Source organism: Passer domesticus, chromosome Z (genome assembly GCF_036417665.1).
Source record: "Passer domesticus isolate bPasDom1 chromosome Z, bPasDom1.hap1, whole genome shotgun sequence".
Lineage (NCBI taxonomy): Eukaryota > Metazoa > Chordata > Aves > Passeriformes > Passeridae > Passer > Passer domesticus.
The window spans coordinates 4,859,647-4,872,107 of record NC_087512.1 but is presented as its reverse complement, the minus strand read 5'-3'; the positions used below and the strand labels follow the sequence as shown (position 1 = coordinate 4,872,107).

General features: G+C 40.4%; 1 long non-coding RNA gene across 1 annotated transcript; it reads left to right on the top strand.

Annotated features, from left to right (window-relative positions):
• Positions 1–1,917: 1,917 nt before the first annotated feature.
• Positions 1,918–12,120, top strand: LOC135291175 (uncharacterized). Its single transcript, XR_010354045.1, has 3 exons — positions 1,918–2,030; positions 2,697–2,819; positions 11,869–12,120. It is a non-coding gene; the product is annotated as an uncharacterized LOC135291175 (long non-coding RNA).
• The last annotated feature ends 341 nt before the right edge of the window (positions 12,121–12,461 follow it).

Genomic DNA, 12,461 nt, shown 5'->3' with positions numbered 1-12,461 from the left:
TTTCCCTTTTTTAAGAGGACAATTCCTCCCTTCACCATTCTTCCTTTATATTCCTTCCTTTCTATTTTCAACCTCCAAGTAGCACATTTTTCCATAATGAAAGCACAGATAAAATCAGGAAAATAAAATTAGAGATTAACACTTTCAACTAAATTTTCATAACAAAAAATCCCAAATAAGCAAATATTAATCTATTTTGGAAATACAAATTAAAATTAAAACAAAACAAAACAAAATTTACTTAAATAGATTTACTGGAAAAATCCTATAACCAGTAACAAATTTATCTATTTCTTTGTCCTAAAGGAAAAGAAAGATGGATGGGTTTGGTTCACCCAGTGAGTGGTTCAAGGGCCCACTGTGTCCAGTTGTGTCACATCCAGACACATCCACAACACTCATAAGTGGAAATTTCTGTGCCATAGACAGTATAATATGATACCTACATTTATACTACTAAAAGCGTATCCTCTTAGGTTAAATTACATCAATTTTCCTTGTGTCAGTTCATTCACCTTCAAAAAGGAAATTAATATGTCTTGTGAACATTTCAAAAATTCTATTTAATCCAATGACAAAATTATAGACATAAAATATTAAAATACATGGACCTATCTATTGTATTGATACATTTTCGATCAGTAGATGAAGTGATGCTATCGTCAGAGAAATATTCCAATTGAGTGGCCAGAAGAATGTAAAACTCAGACTTCCCATGGAAGAAATAATGACTGCTCAACTTTGACTTATGTTCTTTAGCAAAATACGTAATTGCTGAAGTAGATAATAGCATATAGCTGACTTTTTAATGGAAAACAATAGATGTCTGTAGTTTGCAAATAGAAATTCTTCCCTTCTGACGGTCAAGTTCTAAATTACTGTGACAAACACTTCATTGACAGCCTGTGATGGTCAGAGCTGGGTAACAGTGCCCATCCAATTTATGTCTTGGATGTTGCTGTCCATGAGCTTGAACTTACAAAAACCTCCCAAAACTGCAAGGCACTTTGGAAAAATCTGCACACAGGACTTCACACAGGCACATCTCTTCTTAACACAAGACACATACACGTCTTGTATGGTTGAGAATTTGCAGCTGGAATGAGGTACTTCATGATTAATGCCCTGTGAAGATGACGCTGTAAACAAAACATTATTTTGTATTGCAAATAAATGGGTCTTCTAAGTGCTGTCTAAATTCCCCCAGGTACCAGTGGTCCACAGCTCTGAGAAAAATGCATTTGCAGAGCACTTAGTGTCAAGAAAGCCCATCTCTTGCAGCCAAAGGGTTAAGAGTCTCTCCAAATCAGAGGATAAACTCATTAAAATGGGCCATTACTGGAGGAAGAAGAAACCCCAAGACTCCTTCCCCATTTCTGTGCCAGGTTAGCAGGAGGAACCAAAGGGCATAATACAGGTTTGAGTGCACATAAAACAATAGTAAGCTCCATAAGGAATGAGGATTCCAAAGTAAATAGAATAGTGAAAGTCAGCAGAGGCAAAAGTTAACTCAATATAAAATACTTGACTCTCAGGTAAGGCATTAAGAGGCTGTTTTGGCAGCCAGAACTAATAGCAGGCTTGCTGAAAGGGTATTGGCTTCAGAAAGAAGACAAATACAATCCTAATCCCTTTTTCCTGCCACACACTGGAGATGAGTGAAACCCAAGGGGGAAATTCTTATTACAGCAAATAGGTGCAAGTCCACAGGAAAAGTTAAGTCAACTTGACAATTTACAAATTTCCTTTCAAGCATGAAAGGTGGATGAAAACAGAAGGTTATTTTTAAACCCAAACAACAGTATTTTGTATCTGTTAATATCATTGCCAGAGAATAAGGGACATAGGAAAAGAGTCCATAATAAACCCAAGCTTCATTTCACTGGCACAAAGCCAGGACAAAATAACTTTTGTTAGACAAGCAGTATTAGAAAATCTAATACTAGGAAGAGATATTTTTCCTTCTTCCCATCAGGGGCAGTGAGACCTGGCAGTTTATCCAAGCTTTCTGGGTGAAGATGCAAACCAAGGTAAAATCTGCTTATCCCTGACTTTGCTGGCTAAGGAATATACAGCAAAATGTTCCACAGTTAAAAAAAAAAAAATTCCTTTACTGTGTGCTTCACGTTCCTTCTGATTTATTCCCCTGCAGACAAAAGAGGATTAGGGATAATCAAAGTTTGCCATCAGCATACCTGTACCATTCCACAAATGAAAGACCTTGAGCTTTGTGGAAAATACCCATACTGTTAGGTGGGCATCTGCTTAACTCTTATGGACCTTTAACACGTGTTTTGAAATGCTCATGCATGCCAGGACCTAGCAGTATTAAATCTTGCTTTTGTAGGTGGAAAAAATTGCAATCCATGCTCTGTTATAGTGAATTGACCGTACAGATCAAATTATATCCTACCCACTACATGGAGACAGATACACTCCTGAATCTTGGGCTCAAATACTCCCAGCTCCCTTCTGGCATCCAGAAACCTGCACTTCCACTGTTCATTCTGGGGATGGAAAATAAATACCTCCCTCTCCAAATGCATTGTGGTTTGGGTGTACAGCAACACAAGCATGAGAGAGTCAGTAAAGATTGTACCTGGGGCAAAAAAAAGCTAGCCTGGGAATGAAATGCTAAATGTTAAAATTTTGCTGTTCCAAAAAGTGGTTACTTGGCTTTTTTTTCCACATTGTAGATCCAGATGTCTCTTCCTGTTGAGCGAGGAAATCAAAGCAGACCACTGTCCAAGTTGCTGTATGAGCTCTAAGCACATGTACCTGCTATGAAGACAGGCTTGACAAGGAGAAAGGATATGATGGTGAGGAGCAGACAGATGCTGGGGGGGAAAGAAACTGCATCTCAGACAATGGAGGAAAGAATTTTACCCTTATAGACCATAGAGGAATCAAAGGGATGTGGTAGATGAGATGAGACAATTGGTTTGGAAATTTGCTCTGTTGCTTCTCACAGAGGTCACATGGGTGGAGAAATATGTCCAGTCCTAAAGACAGTCTGTGAACTTAAGGCGGAAGCTGTGCAGAGATAATTCCTTGGAGGAAAGAACATAATTAAAATTCTGAAATGGAAAACATCACAGAAGTTCATAAACAGACAATATTTAAATGTCTCTGTCAGCAGATACTCTGTATTATCATGAGCTACCTCAGAAAGTAAAAGAATTTCCAGCCAATAAATACAACAAAAATGCTCAATCACAACAAAATGCTACAGGAAATTTCCACACCAAGCGAGGAGTCTAGCAGTATTTATTTTTATTATTTTGCTCTTATGACTTATAACTTAATATAATATATATGTACCTTAGCTAGCATGATTGGACCTACTGTGATTCATTGCTACCATGAATTGCCCTGTAATGCTATTAATATACAAAAGGTGTTTGCAGGATTGGGTCCTAAGCTGTTACCCAATGAAACTTACCCCAAATCCCTAGTTAATTATTTTTGTAATTCTGCTCTTCTTTGACACTACCTAATTAGAGGATTGTTTGGTGAAAGATCTATATGATTACTTGTACACATATATAAATATTCAGATAAATAAACATATAAGTATTTGTAGATGGATATATAAATATCTTTATATGGAGGCATTTGAGCCAAAATAAAAATACATCTTCTTTCCAGCAGTGTCAACAAACAAGATAGGGACTTCTGAAAATTTCATTTGGTTTGGGTTTTAAGATTCTTAAGATTCTTCAGACTTACCCTCACTAATTTTATCTATTTAGTTATTTGCTGTAATTTAGGTCTTGATCACCCTTGTATTTCTCCATAGTTGAAAGAGAGAAGGAGACAAAGATGTTCTTTGCGAAGGTGACTCTGATCTTTTTTGGCTTGAATCACCCTCTGGAGGTGCCTACTTAATTCCTGCCAAAGAAGCCAATATAGGATAACCTCTCACTTAGCATGCTGAGTTAAAAAATTGAAGTTGGATTTGGTGCCTACTTCCAAATTCCTTGATCAGCCAAATAAAACAACGTTTCCCCTGTTAGGGGCAGATCAGTAGAAGGGTGTTTCAAGGCAGTGAATTAATCCTGGTTGGTTCAGGGGTTTACTTCATCTTGGAGCAGGCGTCTGGAACTGGTGGCATCAATTGTAGAGGTGTCAGCCCAACATGACTGACCTCACATGGTTATGTTACAATCTTTTGACAGCTGAAGTCACTTGAGGTGCTCCTTTTGCTTTTCTTTTTACAAATATAAGCATGCTTCCTCTCATCAGGATGAATCTCTTAAATCTCAGATCTCTTAAAATTCAAGCACAGCAAGGATGAAACATTGTGGTTTGGGGTTTTGGGTTTGTTTTTTTTTCAATCTCTTACAAGACTATACCTCTCATTTAGGACAGAAAATTAGTTAATCTGAGATACACACCTGGGCTCCATCACAGATAATAGAAAGAGGCAAACATGTTCAGAGGACAATTAATGCCCAGGGCCAGTCTTGATTTTGGTAAAGTGAAAGTTATTGTGGGGTGGGTATGAAATGTAGGAATGTCCTGCAACAGTGACAAACAGAAGGAGAGGTGTTATGAGACGACAAGAATGAAGGCAACAGTACAGCTGCTAAATATCTGAGCTAAGGGTGTACATGCTGGAATTCATCTCATCCAACTTCATTCACTAACAGGCTCATTGTCAGGTTCAAGTTAATCTAGGCTCTTTTCTAGTTGATGGAGAGAGCATGACCAGAGGGCCACCTGGTATCTTCACTACTGGCAGCCAAAACACTCATGGCATGTGCCAGTGCTTGTCATCAACTACAGCAAAACCTGGATAACTAGTTGCTGGGTGGCTTACTTTTAGTAAACTTAAATTAGGTGAGATGGATTCCATACCAGCTATTTCCTGTGGAGGTAAATTTTCTTTATTTAAATATTGAGTTGTGAACAGGGCACAGACCTCCAAAACTTCTTTTGTGCTAATGTCTCAGGAAGTGTAAAGCCTGGAAAAAGAGTATTCGCTCACCTAGTATAACCATTTGAATGTCATCAGTCATTCACTGCCCCACAAATATAACTGCATTAAAGCCAGTCAATGCTTTTGCTTATACATAATCTGTACTTGGCTACATTTACTTTTCAGTGCTGGACTGAAGACATCAAAAGCAAGAGAATTTCCCCCATCTCTGTAGTTTGCTCTGAGAGTTAATTCCCTTCTCCACTATAAATGTACACCTTTTTTCCCCATTTGAATTTGCCTGGCTTCTAGCCACTGACTCTTGTTAAGACTTTATCTTGAAGATTCAAGATCCTTTTACAACCCAGCATATTTCCCTTAGGAGGCAACTTACACATGGTCACAGAGGAAATATATAACAGAACAAGGAACCAAACCTTACACTCTCAAATCTCAGGATAATGCCGAGATCATCATCTCATCCATGCTGCTGACAGCACTTTGGAGAATGGGGATGGATAATGGTTATTAATGCAGCACGCAGAAAGGGTTTTTACAGATGAGGCTGTGAGAAAGGACAGTATTACCTCTGTCTCGTCCAGTGATACACACTGCATGTGGCAGCTGGGACACCACAGAAGAGACCTGGTTATACAGGACACAAGAAGGTCTCAGGAAGTCAGCAATGTATGGCTCTGGCCTCTCATGAGACAGAGTGTTTCCCACATTTCTGCTTCAACCTGTTTCTAACCTAATAACAAATGTCTGCCTTGACTGCACTCTTGACTTTCATGAACCAGACAATGCTCTCTGCAACACTGCAAGGAGCAGGTGCCCCTGAGCCTGACAACCCTCATCCTCTTCCTCCAGCTTCCCCTCCTGGCAACCTGAGGTTATTGTAGCCAAGACACATGAAAGGGCACACAAGTTTTATGGGAACTGGCAAAATTCATGTATGAGAAAACACCTTCCTCCCTGGAGCTTCACCTTGACGTTGTGAACTGAAGCTCTGCTCTCTGTCTGCCGCAGCCCCATATAAAAAGAAAATTGTTTCTCATAAATTACTTCAGAAATGCACATTGCATGTTAATTGTAAAATAAACAGTTTAAATTCATTTCATTGAGCACAACATCAGAAAGAAAATGAGCCAACTGCAGTAGATTATTTTTGTTGGATAGGTTTCAATCATCTTTACTGATGCCCTTCATTCTTCTCCTGATTACCATCACTAAAAAACCCCATAGCAAATTTCATCTGAGTATCTAAAAATAGAGATATTTATAACTTAGCTGTTTTTGTGTCACAGTTCTCCTCCCCCTTTCCTCCTTGCATTTCTGATCAGACTTATTTCAGAAATATGTAAAACATCCATGCAACAACTATGTACTGAGAGAGAAATCTGGGAACATTAGCACCTTCTTTTTTATCTGTACCATGCCTGGCCAGAGGGGTAGGTTCACCTTATTCCCATTTCCTCTGCTCAGTGCTGTCCCTTGATTCAGATGCTTATATGAACAATGCCTATTGATATTTACATCCAGCCAGGTTAGCAAAGAGTTCCTAATTAGACTGGTTAAACAAACCTAGTTTGCTTTCACACACACACACACAAAAAAAAAGAAAAAAAAAAAGAAAAAAAAAAGTGAAGCAGGCAACACAAATAGTCCATCAGGAGCAAAGAGAATAAATGGGCAAGACAGAAAGCAACATCTTCCTCAGGGAGTTGCACTACAGCCAGTAGATGAGCGATCAAGGCAATAGTGCAAATTCTCATTTGGAATGAAAGAGCCTACATAGCTCTACTTAGCTCACACCAAAGAGAAGTCAGCTGATAAGCTGGATGCAAAACCAGAAAGTTTCACAAGTCTCAGAGATGGGTGTATGACACCCCTCTGTGTTTGATCTTTTGTTTGACATCTCAAAAATTAAGCAATTCATATTGAAGTCAAAAGTCTACATGCTGAGCCTACATGATCACTCTGTAGGTTGCAAGTCATACCTTAAGGCACAAGTTAACTTGAAACTTAGCCCAGGCTTGTTTAAAATTCAGCTCAGGTTCATAGAACTACAAACCTCTGTTAACCCTGTGAACTTTGCTCAGTTTTAGGGTTTGAACAGTCTAGGTCTGAACACATTTAAAACTTTTTTTTTTTTTTTTTTTTCAAAAGCAGCCTGGGCAACAACTGAAAGCCTTGGGAAAAGTTCCTGTGCATAGGAAAATAGCTAATGCATCAAGTTATGGTTTCTTAATGGCATTCAATTAACACATCACCGTTGTTAGTTGATTAAAAATTAACTGTGAATACACATTTAACATTTAGTACTTACAAATGTTCCTTGATTTATTAAAATTGTCAGGAGTTAAGGAGTCTTGGGATAAGCAGAGAATATTTTCTTTGCCTATTTTGGTAACTCTGTAATGAAGCAAGCAGCTTTTAATAGAGAATTCAGACTTGTTGAAAACTTTTCTGTAAAGCACCTTATAAATCATTCTTCAGATATTAAACACTCACTTTGCTCTGTTCATGCTGTTTGTGAAAGTGTGTATTGACTAGCTGCCACTGCACTAGAAGAAACCCCCTACTTTAGAATTGCAAAAAAAGGGGCTGGTTTTGGGAAAAGTGCAGATGAGTTTCCTTTCATCTGTGTCTGACAATGAGAAGTCTCCATGATCACTTTTTGCATTGCAGTATGGGAATAAATACGACCATGGGCCTTTTGGTGCATGGTATTCCAGTGCCACTGCTACATCAACAAGGCAAGAGGTGACATTCCCAGACGGTGGTTAGGAGTAAGCAGATAGAAAGCCATGCTCAGAAGAAGCACAGCCAGTGCTGGACAATGATGTGCATCCTCCACACAGAGGGTTTCCAGTGACTGCCAATCCCCCCTCTGGTGTGACTTACAGGACCACTTCTGGCAGACCCATCGATGCAGCCAGACTGTGTTCCCTGTCATCTCACACTGGTGTAGCTCCTCCTGTGTGGGATCTCCCTAAATTTAGACATGTCAGTACTGATAATGTATACTGGGCTGGCTCTGACTGCACGTGCAGTTACTGCAATCACATGTTCAAATAGACATTTAAGCCTCTGAAGAAATATTTGTACTCTCAGATGTGGCTAATGTGTTTATTGAACCAGTTCCAGGCAATGACAGGCATGAGGACACTGCGGAAATAGAAACAGTCCAACCAAGAAGCAGCAACAGTAGTGCAAAAGGCTCAACATTTCAGCAAAAAAATTCAGGGAAAAGAAGGCTTTCCTCCTACCTGAGCATTGACATTTCAGGTCTGCCTGCTTTAGTCGATGATAATGCCTCTCTGATAAAGTGACATATGGATGCAGATCACGAAAACAAGACCCCTACAATGTGAGCATTTGGTCACCCTGCTTATGAGATGCTGACAAAAATCTCTTAAACACAGAAGCTTACTTCAAACACTAATTTTCTGTCTTTGCTCTTCCACATTGATCTACTCCCAGTATAAAACAAATGAGGGGGAAAAAAAAAGAAAAGAAAGAAATGAAAAAAATGAAAAAAGCACGCTTGGGAGCACTTTTTATCATGTTCCCCTCTGACTTGCTCCCAGGGAACACAGCAGTGTTTTTCCCTAGTTCTGAACCTAATGAAACTCTTGTCATGATGCAGGGATTAATCTGATTATTTATTATTTGCATTAGGATGATACCATCTGCCCTTCCTTCCCCTCTCTTCTCTTCCTCCCAGAATGATTGGGGATCTGTTGTGTTGAGCAAGATGAGCACTGTGTGAAGAAAAGGCAGTTACCCCTGTTTCAAGGAAGGGAAGTGAGGTAGGAAGAATTTAGTGATTTAGCTGGGGTTTGCTGAAGCACAGTCAAAAGCATCATATCCATTTCTGTGGGCTATGTATCAGGCCCTAAGCACAAGCCTTCTCTGCACAGAACATCACTGTGAGATAGAGATTTAAATTGGCTCTGAAATAGTCAAACGTCTGCACTGCAGCATCACCACCTGAGGAGAGAATAGTTCTGGCTGCTCAAGCAGACTGGTCATCCCAGCTTGGTGCTGGTAAACTGAGGTCCTTCAGCCTTCTCACTCAGAGCTGGCTCAATGTACAGCACTCCAGGCTGTATCAAACACAAATGCCCAGGATAACCTCCCTCAACTAGCACAGGAAGCTGTAAAATGAGAAAATAATGTTTTCAATCATATTAAGTACTTTACCACAATCCTGTCTCAAAGTGTATCTGCCATGCTGACAAAACAGGGTTCAGGATAAATGGTAAATAAGAACATTGTTTTCAGATTTTTCTGCTCTCAAGTATTCTGCTGTATTTATTGAGTCTCTTACCAGGTCTAAAATTCTAGTTTATGAGAGACACCTGAGAGGGGACCTCATCAATGTCATTCAGTGTCTGGAGGGAGGTGTCAGAGGATGGACCAGGCTTTGCTCAGTGGTGTTCAGCAACAGGACAAGGGAAAATGGGCACAAACTGATGACCAGGAAGTTTTACTTAAACATAAGGAAGATCTTTAATCTAAGCATGCTTGAAAATCTGTGTCTTGTGTGCACTTAAAAATGGAGTATCTGTGCATATCTGACACCCTTAACTGTTGAAGTCACTTCTTGGGCTATTACTTATAGACAGTGATGCCCCAAGAAAAATCTAGCACTAATAACAATCCTTTTTGCCCCATGGGGATGCTGACTTTCACACAGTTAGAAATCCATGAGCTGAGATTAGATTCCACAGACATAGCCTACCCTACTTAGTAAACTGGTCTTGCTTTGCCACTTGCTTACATCAACCACATGCTGCTGTTACCAGCATTTACTGCTTAAGTCTGAGCTTGACATTCTTCAAGGAAATGAAGGGAAAGGGCTTACTCATCCCAATGCTCTTCATGTAGCAAGTATGACAGAGCTTATATGCCTCAGAGAAAAAGAAAGATCTACCCAGGCAACAAGAAAATTCTGTCAGAAAGCAGGTATTTGTCAGCCTGTGAAATAAATAGCTAATCTCCACACACACAGAGAGGCCCAGAGCATAATAATGGTGAAGGAGGGGCACCCAAATAACTTCAGGGAAGAAATGAGCCCCTGTCGTGCCTTCTCCTAGGGGTGTCCATAAGGAGCATCACCCCACCCTGGTGAACCACAGAAGCTGCTCTCTGGATCACCTAAGGGACAGAGAAAGGTTGGTACCCAAGGGCACATTATGAGGTGCACCAAAAGAGGGTTTTGGAGTAGGATGGAACTCATTGAAAATGTGACAGAAGTAATAAAACTAAAAACATGGGAAATCGGGGATCAAAGTGGTTTGGGACAGCCAAATACAGGGAAACTGAAGGAAAAGGGAATAAACCAGTCAGCTGTGTGTAAATACAGTCAGCTGTGACTGGCTAGTGCTCTTGTCTGGATCTTCTGTGTGTGTGTGTGTGTGTGTGTGTTTGTGATGGCGTGTGCAAGGTCTGTACCACCCTGGGCTGCAGCCTTCTATGTCCAGGTGCCAGAAACATGAGGGAGATTGGGATTCCCAGGTAGCTACTGGTCAGACTGGGTGTCTGAGCCCAGCTGCTGGTGGATCTACATTTTATCCATGTGTGTATATTTTGTACAGACTTTCACCCTGACCAGCCAGAGAGGGGACATGACGGGGTTTGGGTCATGTCTGGGTCTGACTGTGTGTATGCAGAGTGTCTTTGAAGAGTGTGGATCTGGATGCATCTCTATATAAATACATACATGTTTGCATGCCTGTGTTCCTGCAGGGAATACACACTCTGTCTCCATACTCATGGGACCTCTGGTGCGAATCTGAAGCAGTCTCATCTCTCCCAGGCTGCTCTATTTGGTGTTTCCCTAGCAATATTTTCCAGCCACTAGAAATGCAGGTGTGCCCTATGCAACAAATTCAGCAGTCTCAGTATTCAGAGTCAGACTTTGGAGGCTTGGAGAGGCTACTATATCGTAATGCTCTGTCTGATAAGCTTTGCCAGCCAGATCTGAGGAAAGGAAGGAGAAAATGAGGTACCTTTGGACAGTCCTGCCAGGCAGACGGACAGGGGAGCTTTTCTTTTCAGTTGAATGATCCCAAGCACAATTGCAGGGAACAGTTTATGGTGCAAAAGGAAAGATAATAAGAACATAATGTGGAGGAAATTTTCAGATTAACAACTGTCTTCTCACTCTCTCCACAGGCTGATATTGCTTGGTGCTTTCATTTTCTGTTACGCTTTACATCCAAGCAGACTGTGATCTCTCTTGATGAAGGCACTGAGACAAAGAGCAGTTGGGTGCCTAAATATCTCTGAATATCTCTATGGACATAGCTCTGAAGACCCTGAGCATTCAAAATTCAAAATGGGGTTAGATTCCTCCAGCTGCAGAACAATAACTTTTATAGCCCTTTTCCCCAGACAGTCTCAAAGCCTAGAGTTTGAGACTATAATGAGAAGTTTAGAGCAATTGAAGTCTCTTATTTCATATTCATCTGAATGAGGACAGCCTGGAACCTGGGATATCTCACTTTTTCGTTTAAATAGCTAGACCTTTTTATCTATGAAAGCGGCCTTGAGTAAAGTAAGGCCTCGTGCTGAACTTGAAGACATCAGGGATGGCTCAAGTTATACCTGTCAGATTCAGAGCCTTAACTTTACCTAATTCCTGGATCTCACTGGGATTTAGGCAGGAGTTAGCCAACCCACTGTTCAAATGTAGGGGTGCCCAGGGTATGTTTCCAGGGTAAAAGCATAGAGACCAAGAGATTTATTATACCCATGGATTAAACAGCTGAAAGGTGGTATGGTTTAAATGGCAATTTGAGAGCATCTTTGGCACCAAATTCCTTGTTTAAGAGTATTCCTGAAATGAATTTATGAGCAACAAAGCAACGTGCTCTGCAGGCACTGTTTGCAATTGGAAAATGTTTCATCTCACCAAGTTTTTCCCATTCTGTCAGGTAGTACTGAACCTGGTGTCCTTCCAGTAACATGGGTAAGCAGAAGGGACTCCTTCTTGTGCAAGCTATGCTGCATGAATTACCTTCTTCATGGATCTGTCTCTCCCTTTCTCCTGTAAGAAGGAAATTGGATATTCATCTTAAAATAAGAACAGAAAAGAAAAGATGGACCTTTCCTGGCACCACACGCTTTCTTCCCAGAGCTGTGTTCCAACTGTCGCTGAGTTTAAACCATAGAAAACTCTGGGAAATGACCACTCATTCCAAAATCTTATTCTTTATAATTGGAAGATGCTCACTAGCATGATGCAGCTTGTTAATTATGAAGCATTAAACATACCAGGCCAGATTTTGACATCTTGACAATGATGGCAATCTTGTATACAAATAGTCCCGCTGTAATAAATTGGACCATTTGTGTAATGGGATCTACCCAAGGCTACAAGTGACTCTGTGAATACAAACCTGACACCTAATATTTATAACAGGGGTTTAGATGACTCAGGGCTTTGTAACAAAACACAGAGTTTTTCAGCCTCCGGCTACCTGCTTTAATCTCACCGCTGTCAACCGTGACAAAAAGTCAGCACCAC